The sequence below is a fragment of the Papio anubis genome, chromosome 11, assembly GCF_008728515.1.
Source record: "Papio anubis isolate 15944 chromosome 11, Panubis1.0, whole genome shotgun sequence".
NCBI classification, from domain to species: domain Eukaryota; kingdom Metazoa; phylum Chordata; class Mammalia; order Primates; family Cercopithecidae; genus Papio; species Papio anubis.
In genome coordinates this window covers 73,237,175-73,244,801 of record NC_044986.1, presented here as the reverse complement: position 1 = coordinate 73,244,801, position 7,627 = coordinate 73,237,175, and positions in this window count along the sequence as shown.

The window sequence follows — 7,627 nt, the reverse complement described above, 5'->3', positions numbered from 1 at the left end:
AAAAAAAAAAAAAAAGAATACAAATTGGCTATAAATATTTAAAAACTCTAATATTTTCCATTATTTCTGATTTGCTCCCACCACACTGTTGGGTCACTTCTTTAGAAATATTTTCCAAGTAATTCTTGGTTTACATGGTTTACATGGTCCCCTTAGGTTTTGAAGCTTTTTAAAAAAACGATGCTAATTTGTATCTCTAAGGATGCATATCCATGCACTCACTTCACAAATATTCATTGGGTACCCTTAGTATGCTAGAAAGTTACAAATACAAGGGGATAATAAGAGGATGCCCTGCTTTTTGACAAATTTCTGTCTGGAGTAGACTAATATATACACAAAAATTATTATATGCTGAGATAGGTATTAAGTTAGAAATTGCACTAAAGAAATACATGAATTAAGGCACCAGAAATGATGGTGGGAAGTTAATTCCAAATATAGCCATAATCCAACCATATCTGCAGTTACCATCTTGACCCAAGACACCAACATTTCTTAACCTGGATTATTGATTACATCCACCTCCCTACTAAGTCTCCTGATTCTCCTCTTACCTTTGTACAGCCTATTCTTTATGGGAAAGTCAGTGTGATCCCCTAAAAATGCTCAGTGACATCCTGTGGTTCTACTACCCATTTCCCATCAGTGGTTTCCCATCTCACTTGGAGTAAAAGTTAGAGTCCTTTCAAGACCCTATGTGGTCCTACATAATCGGTTTTAGAGAAATCAGGAAATCAGTGACCCAATAGCTGTGAGAGTGAAACAGAAATAAATGCCCGCACCACCCCTCACTGCTCTCCACTCCAGTCACACTAGACTACAAGGAGCACATTGTGGCTCTGGGACTTTGCCCTTGCTGTTCCCTCTGACTGTAATGTTCTTCCCCTAGACAACCCCATGAAGTGCCACTTCAATTCATTCAGGTTTTTGCTCAAATGCAACCTCACTAGAGGGGCCTTCTTGGACCACCCACCCACTCATCACACTCTACTTATCTTGCTTTAGTTTCCTCTGTTGCACTTGCCACTGCTTCACATATTAGATGTTTATTTGCCTTTTCATTTATTATTCAAACAAGGGGGTGCCTTGAGGGTGCCTTGGCCTATAGCAGGCCCTCAATAAATAATCATTTTATGAATGAATGAAAGAATGGTTCAACTTGCAGAGGTCTATTAGGCTTTGTTTACAAACATATTGTTGCATATTGAGCAGGATGAGTCTCTTTTATCAGATTAGTTTTCATTGGAAAGTTTTCCACTCCTTTCTTTAACCTAAATCAGGCAAATAAATACTTCATTCCATTCCAGAACACTATACAATGAGGAAGCATGAGACAATGAAAATGGGTTAAGATTGAAACAGGATTTATAATCCTTTGGGTATATACCCAGTAATGGGATGGCTGGGTCATATGGTACATCTAGTTCTAGATCCTTGAGGAATCGCCATACTGTTTTCCATAATGGTTGAACTAGTTTACAATCCCACCAACAGTGTAAAAGCGTTCCTATTTCTCCACATCCTCTCCAGCACCTGTTGTTTCCTGACTTTTTAATGATCGCCATTCTAACTGGTGTGAGATGGTATCTCACTGTGGTTTTGATTTGCATTTTTCTGATGGCCAGTGATGATGAGCATTTTTTCAAGTGTCTGTTGGCTGTATGAATGTCTTCTTTTGAGAAATGTCTGTTCATATCCTTTGCCCACTTTTTGATGGGGCTTTTTGTTTTTTTCTTGTAAATTTGTTTGAGTTCTTTGTAGGTTCTGGATATAAGCCCTTTGTCAGATGAGTAGATTGCAAAAATTTTCTCCCATTCTGTAGGTTGCCTGTTCACTCTGATGGTAGTTTCTAAGACACATGCACACGTATGTTTATTGCGGCACTATTCACAATAGCAAAGACTTGGAATCAACCCAAATGTCCATCAATGACAGACTGGATTAAGAAAATGTGGCACATATACACCATGGAATACTATGCAGCCATAAAAAAGGATGAGCTTGTGTCCTTTGTAGGGACATGGATGCAGCTGGAAACCATCATTCTTAGCAAACTATCACAAGAACAGAAAACCAAACACCGCATGTTCTCACTCATAGGTGAACAATGAGATCACTTGGACTCAGGAAGGGGAACATCACACACCGGGGCCTATCATGGGGAGGGGGGAGGAGGGAGAGGGGAGGGATTGCATTGGGAGTTATACCTGATGTAAATGACGAGTTGATGGGTGCTGACGAGTTGATGGCTGCAGCACAGCAACATGGTACAAGTATACATATGTAACAAACCTGCACGTTATGCACATGTACCCTAGAACTTAAAGTATAATAATAATAAAAAAAAGAAAGAAAAAAAGAAAAAATAATAAAAGAAAAAGAAAAGAAAAAAAAAAGATTGAAACAGGAAAGAAAATGAATGTCAAGAAGCAGAATGACTAGATGATATGCAACGTGACATTGGATGGATTTGAGATGCAGTGTAAGCTTTACAGGGGTGCTTTTCCAATCATTTCCCATGCAACCAGCAGGCTATGTGGAATTGGTTGTGGACACTGTAAGTAATACAGATCAGAGATTATATTTGTAGAAGCAGAAGCTCTTTTCACTCAATTAAAAATTAATCAAATGTGTAAACTCTTTATTATAACTCTTACACACCATTTTACTGATAAGATATACACAAAGCAAGATTTAAGGAGAAATCTAAAGGAAGCATAATATTATTTATAAAATAAACGTATTAAGCATTATTAAATTATGGTTTTAACTCAAGATATGAATAGAACGAACTCATTTTAAGTTGGTAACTTAGCATCCAGACTTTCTCAAAACTTCCGATTGGTGATTGTAAAATAATGAAGTTTTTCTTTCCTTCTCTGTGGGAATAGAATTTATTAGTCTAATTAAGTAATGATAATTGTATGCAAATGCTATTATAAACTCATTACAGACATTAACTAATTTACTTATCCCACAGTTCCATGAAATAAGTGCTATTATTGTCTCCATTTTAAAGATAAGAAAACTAAGGCTTTGAAACGCTCAATACCATGGGCTGAGTACACACAGGAGTGGATGTGAAAGCCAGATCTTAGCTCAGGCTGTCTGGGCCCAGAGTTGATACTCTCTATCACTGCAATATCTCTATGACAGGCATCCCTTATTTGTAAAGCTGCACATTTTTCTGATGATGGAGATAGTGCTCAAGATATTTTTGTAGCTTCTTTGGTGGAACAACTCTTTAAAACTCAAAGTTATTCATAAAATGAGGATTCATGTTAACAAAAGGGGAAAAAATGGCGTTATATAACTCTACAACCCAATCATTCCCTGAAATCAGCTCCCCCCCCAAAAAAACCCCAAAAACAAAATAAACAAAAACAACATACTTTATATAAATCCAAGCTACCCCCAAATGAAAAATATTTTCTGACGTTTAAGACTTTTAAAGATTTTCTATGAACACATAGTGTGATGAAAGAATCAATAGCTTGGAAATCCCACATCCTGATCCTTATTTCTGCTATTTGGTCAATGGGCAATTGTTAGTGATGTTGAAAATTTGGAAAAACTCTATCTTAGTGGATGGTCCAGCAGAGCCAATAGAGCTGGGCTGTCTTTCTGCTCTGCTTCTCCCTGACTTCACTCCTCTCTCTGGTCTTTAAATTCTGTGCTGTTTAAGGAAGATAGGAAGCCTGTCCAAAAGCAGATGAAGCTAACACCATGGAGGATAATCACCAATGTCTCTCCAAACTTGGAGTTTAGTAACTTTGTGAGATATAATGCATATGACAGTGCTTTGCAAAACAAAGTGCTACCCAAGCATAAATAATTATATGGTAGAATGCAAACTCTGAAGGCATTTTCGAAAAGGAAGTTTCAGAAATATTTTAGGTAATCAGATTCCTTCTTGGAATTAGGGCATAGTCTCTCAAGATGACTACTTTGAAGCTGACCAAACCACAACATTTTGCATCATTCCTGAAAGGGAGATTCTAAAATTAGTCACTATTTTATAGCTAAGTCTTATATACTCAATTATATGTGCTTTAGTGGTGTTTAGACTTTATGCATGGTATTTTTCATATGCCATGTTTTCATTTGGTGATAATCATTCATGGCTTTTCCCCTACTTTATGAATTCCTCATAATTAGAAAGTATAAATTTAAAACTGCTTCTGGCTTCTGTTTATTCACTAGGGTCAGACTAGGGTATAGTGAGTGAGGCAGTCACCTTGGAAGCAATTGTAAGAGGCTACAAATCTCACTAAGGATACTAATGTTTTAATGAAATATTTTTAAAACCCAAATTAATGCATATGATTAATGATGAACAAAATATCCAATGTTAAATAAAAACTTTTCCTTTTGCCCCAAGCTCCATCCACTATGAGTCAACACAGCACCATATTCACCTCTTCAATTGTATCCTTAAAAAACATCAAAGTCAACAATCCCACCTCTGTGTTCCACGTTGCATATGTTAGTTTCTACTTGTATGCTAAAAATATCAGCATATTTTCCTGATAATCACTCAGAATTCTTCCTTTGCCTTCTTGCTCCCAGCTTGTTTTATGTGTTCTCATCTCACTGAAAGGTCAGAAAGACCCTATATTCCTTGCTCGATGTCTGACTTTAGTGCTATTTCCAAGTTTGGCTATTTATTCTCAATTGGTTTTAGTAGTTTTTCAGGCATTCCTCTTGACGTGTTGGGCCTTGACATTTCTACCTAGACTTTTCTTTCCTAGATCTTTAGATGTCCCCATTTGCCTTGGGTAAGAAACTCTATGTCAAGCCACTGTAAGCCCAACCCTGACTGGGCCACACCCCTTGTAGAAGAATGGGGGAAATTTGAACATTACTTATTTGATGGATATTTCAAAATCCTTGGGCCTGTCAACACTCAACATTGGCTTAATTTACAGCTAAAAATCCTAAACTGTTTTGTAGCTAGCTTCTTTACAGAAGACTAAATCTTCGTCTTAACCATCTGTGATGGTTTCTTTTATCTTTGTATTTTTCCCATTTAGCTATTAAAGCAATTTTCAATGGTTTTTACTTCTTCTCTTGGACATTGTTTTCTTCTGCTACACAGTTTGGCAGACAACTGACAGATACTGATGCCTTCTATTCATCAATCCCTGCATATGAGAAGAATGAGCTCCATATTTGTCTAGCAGTCTTTCTCCCCACCTTAGAAGGACTGGCAAGCAGTGTGTGTATATGTTTTTTTTAATAGACTTTATTTTTTTAGAGCAGGTTTAGGTTACGGCAAAATTCAGCAGAAGATACAGAGATTCCCATATCCCTTCTTTTTATACAAGTGGATGCCTATGCAATGCCCACATCTTCCTTTTTTCCCTTAACACCCCCTAAAGAACAAAGATGGATAACATAATATTGCTGGAAGACATACTAAACCAAAAAGATATTATGATTATGAATGCATTTACATCTATCAATGTGGCTCAAATATGTATGAAACAACTGGTAGAACGGTGTGGAGAAAAAGAAAAATAAGCAATTTTAGTGGGAAGTTTGTAGACATTCATTATGCAGAGTGTTCCAAAATCTTAGTGAAATTTTAAGCTTTCATGACTCTAACTTCAAATGCTACAAAATTACAAAAATAACATTTGATCATATAATTATTTACATTGCTCTTCCACTTACTTTGTGGCTTTCGGAAAGTAAATTTTTAATGTTAATTTCTTGAGTGCCCTGGCTTCTGAATGACATTTTCTCAGAGGATGTGCCAGTGAAGGAAGACCCGTTGCTGTGCCTAGGTCACCTGGTCTGACTCTACTCAACTTTTCTGCATGGGGTCACGTCCAAACTTTCTGTCATGTGTTCACTGAAACCTCATTCTTTTTTTTTTTTTTTTTTTTGAGACAAACTCTCTCTCTGTCACCCAGGATGGAGTGCGGTGGTGCAATCTCAACTCACTGCAACCTCCACCTCCTGGGCTCAAGCAATTATCCTGCCTCAGCCCCTGAGTAGCTGGGATTACAGGTGAGCACCGTCACACTCAGCTCATTTTTGTATTTTTAGTAGAGACGGGGTTTCACCATGTTGGCCAGACTGGTCTTGAACTCCTGACCTCAAGTGATCCACCCACCTCAGTCCCCAAAGTGCTGGGATTACAGGCATGAGCCTCTGTGCATGGCCAAAACTTCATTCTTTGGAGGGTCTTGAGGCCAGGATTATACATGCAATTATTCTTATAATTGAGCAGCAGGTGAGGAAAGTTTTAATGAAGTTTGAAAATCAACTAGAGTGATGTGTAGCAGAAGGCCATGCTTATATTGAATTTTAATAAGAAACATATCAAGATTTTAAAATATAAGGAGTTAACTTTTCACATATATTTGATGTAAGTAGCAACACTTATACTTTGAAATGATTAAGGTTTAAAACTGCACCTAGACTCTTGGGGCTTCCTGAATAATCTGGATACTAAATCCCGATTTTAATGTGTGAGCAAATATTTTCTGCATGACTGTGGTTTACCTTTTAAGGTTATTTATTGTCCTTTGGGGGATATTTACAATTTTGATGTGATCAAATTTTTAAATTTTTATGATACATGTATGAGGAAGGTGCAGGGACTGATGTCTTAGAAAATTCTTCAATATATTGAAATCATAAAGTTATTCTATATTTTCCTCTAAGAGCTGTGAAATTCTTTTCCTACATACTTAGGTGTTTGATCCACCTGGAACTTACTTATGGTGTGAGGTGGGAATAGAAGTAAACTTCTTGACTACATAATAGTGTGTTGTTCTACTAATCTTTTCTCTCCTTTTCAATGCAATTTCTGTCATTGTCAAGTTTATGTATATATGTGGAATTATTTCTGGCCTCTCTGTTATACTCTATTTGCATAATTTTTTTCTTGTGCCAATATTACCCTATTCTAATTACTATAACTGTGTAATTTTCTTCCTCCCTCTCCCCTCTCTTCTTCACTTCCTGCTTCCTTCCTTCCATTTTTAGTTGGTACGTAGGTCTTCGTCTGATTAAATTGTAAGAATTCTTTCTATATTCTTAATATAAGTCTTTGTCAGATGTATGTATTGCAAATATTCCCTCCTGATTGGCGGCCTGTCTTTTTAATTTCTTAACAGAGTCTTTCAAAGAGCAGAGATTCTTCTCCTATTCTAGAAATGTATCTTATTTTTAAAAAGTTCTAATTTTGAAATAATTTCAGGTTTACGAATATGTTGCCAAAAATAGTACAAAGTTTCTTTATACCTTTAATCCAACTTCCCAAAATATTAACATCTTAAACCTAATACAATTATCAAAATTGGAAAATTAATATTGAATAATATTCTTAATCTACAGAACTTACTCAAATATATTGACTGGCCTACTAGTGCCTTTTTGCTAATCCTTGATCCAGCAGTTTATCAGAAGTTCACTAATTTTTCTTATCTTTTCTGAGAACCAGGTTTTCGTTTCACTCATTTTTTCTCTCTTGTGTTTTTTACTATTTTATTAATTTCTATTCCTATTTTGTATTTCCTCCCTTTCACTTGCTTTGAGTAACTTTTCCTAGTTTGCTAGTAGAACTTTAAAAATTCCTTACTATACTGTCTTCTAATATAAGCATTTAAAG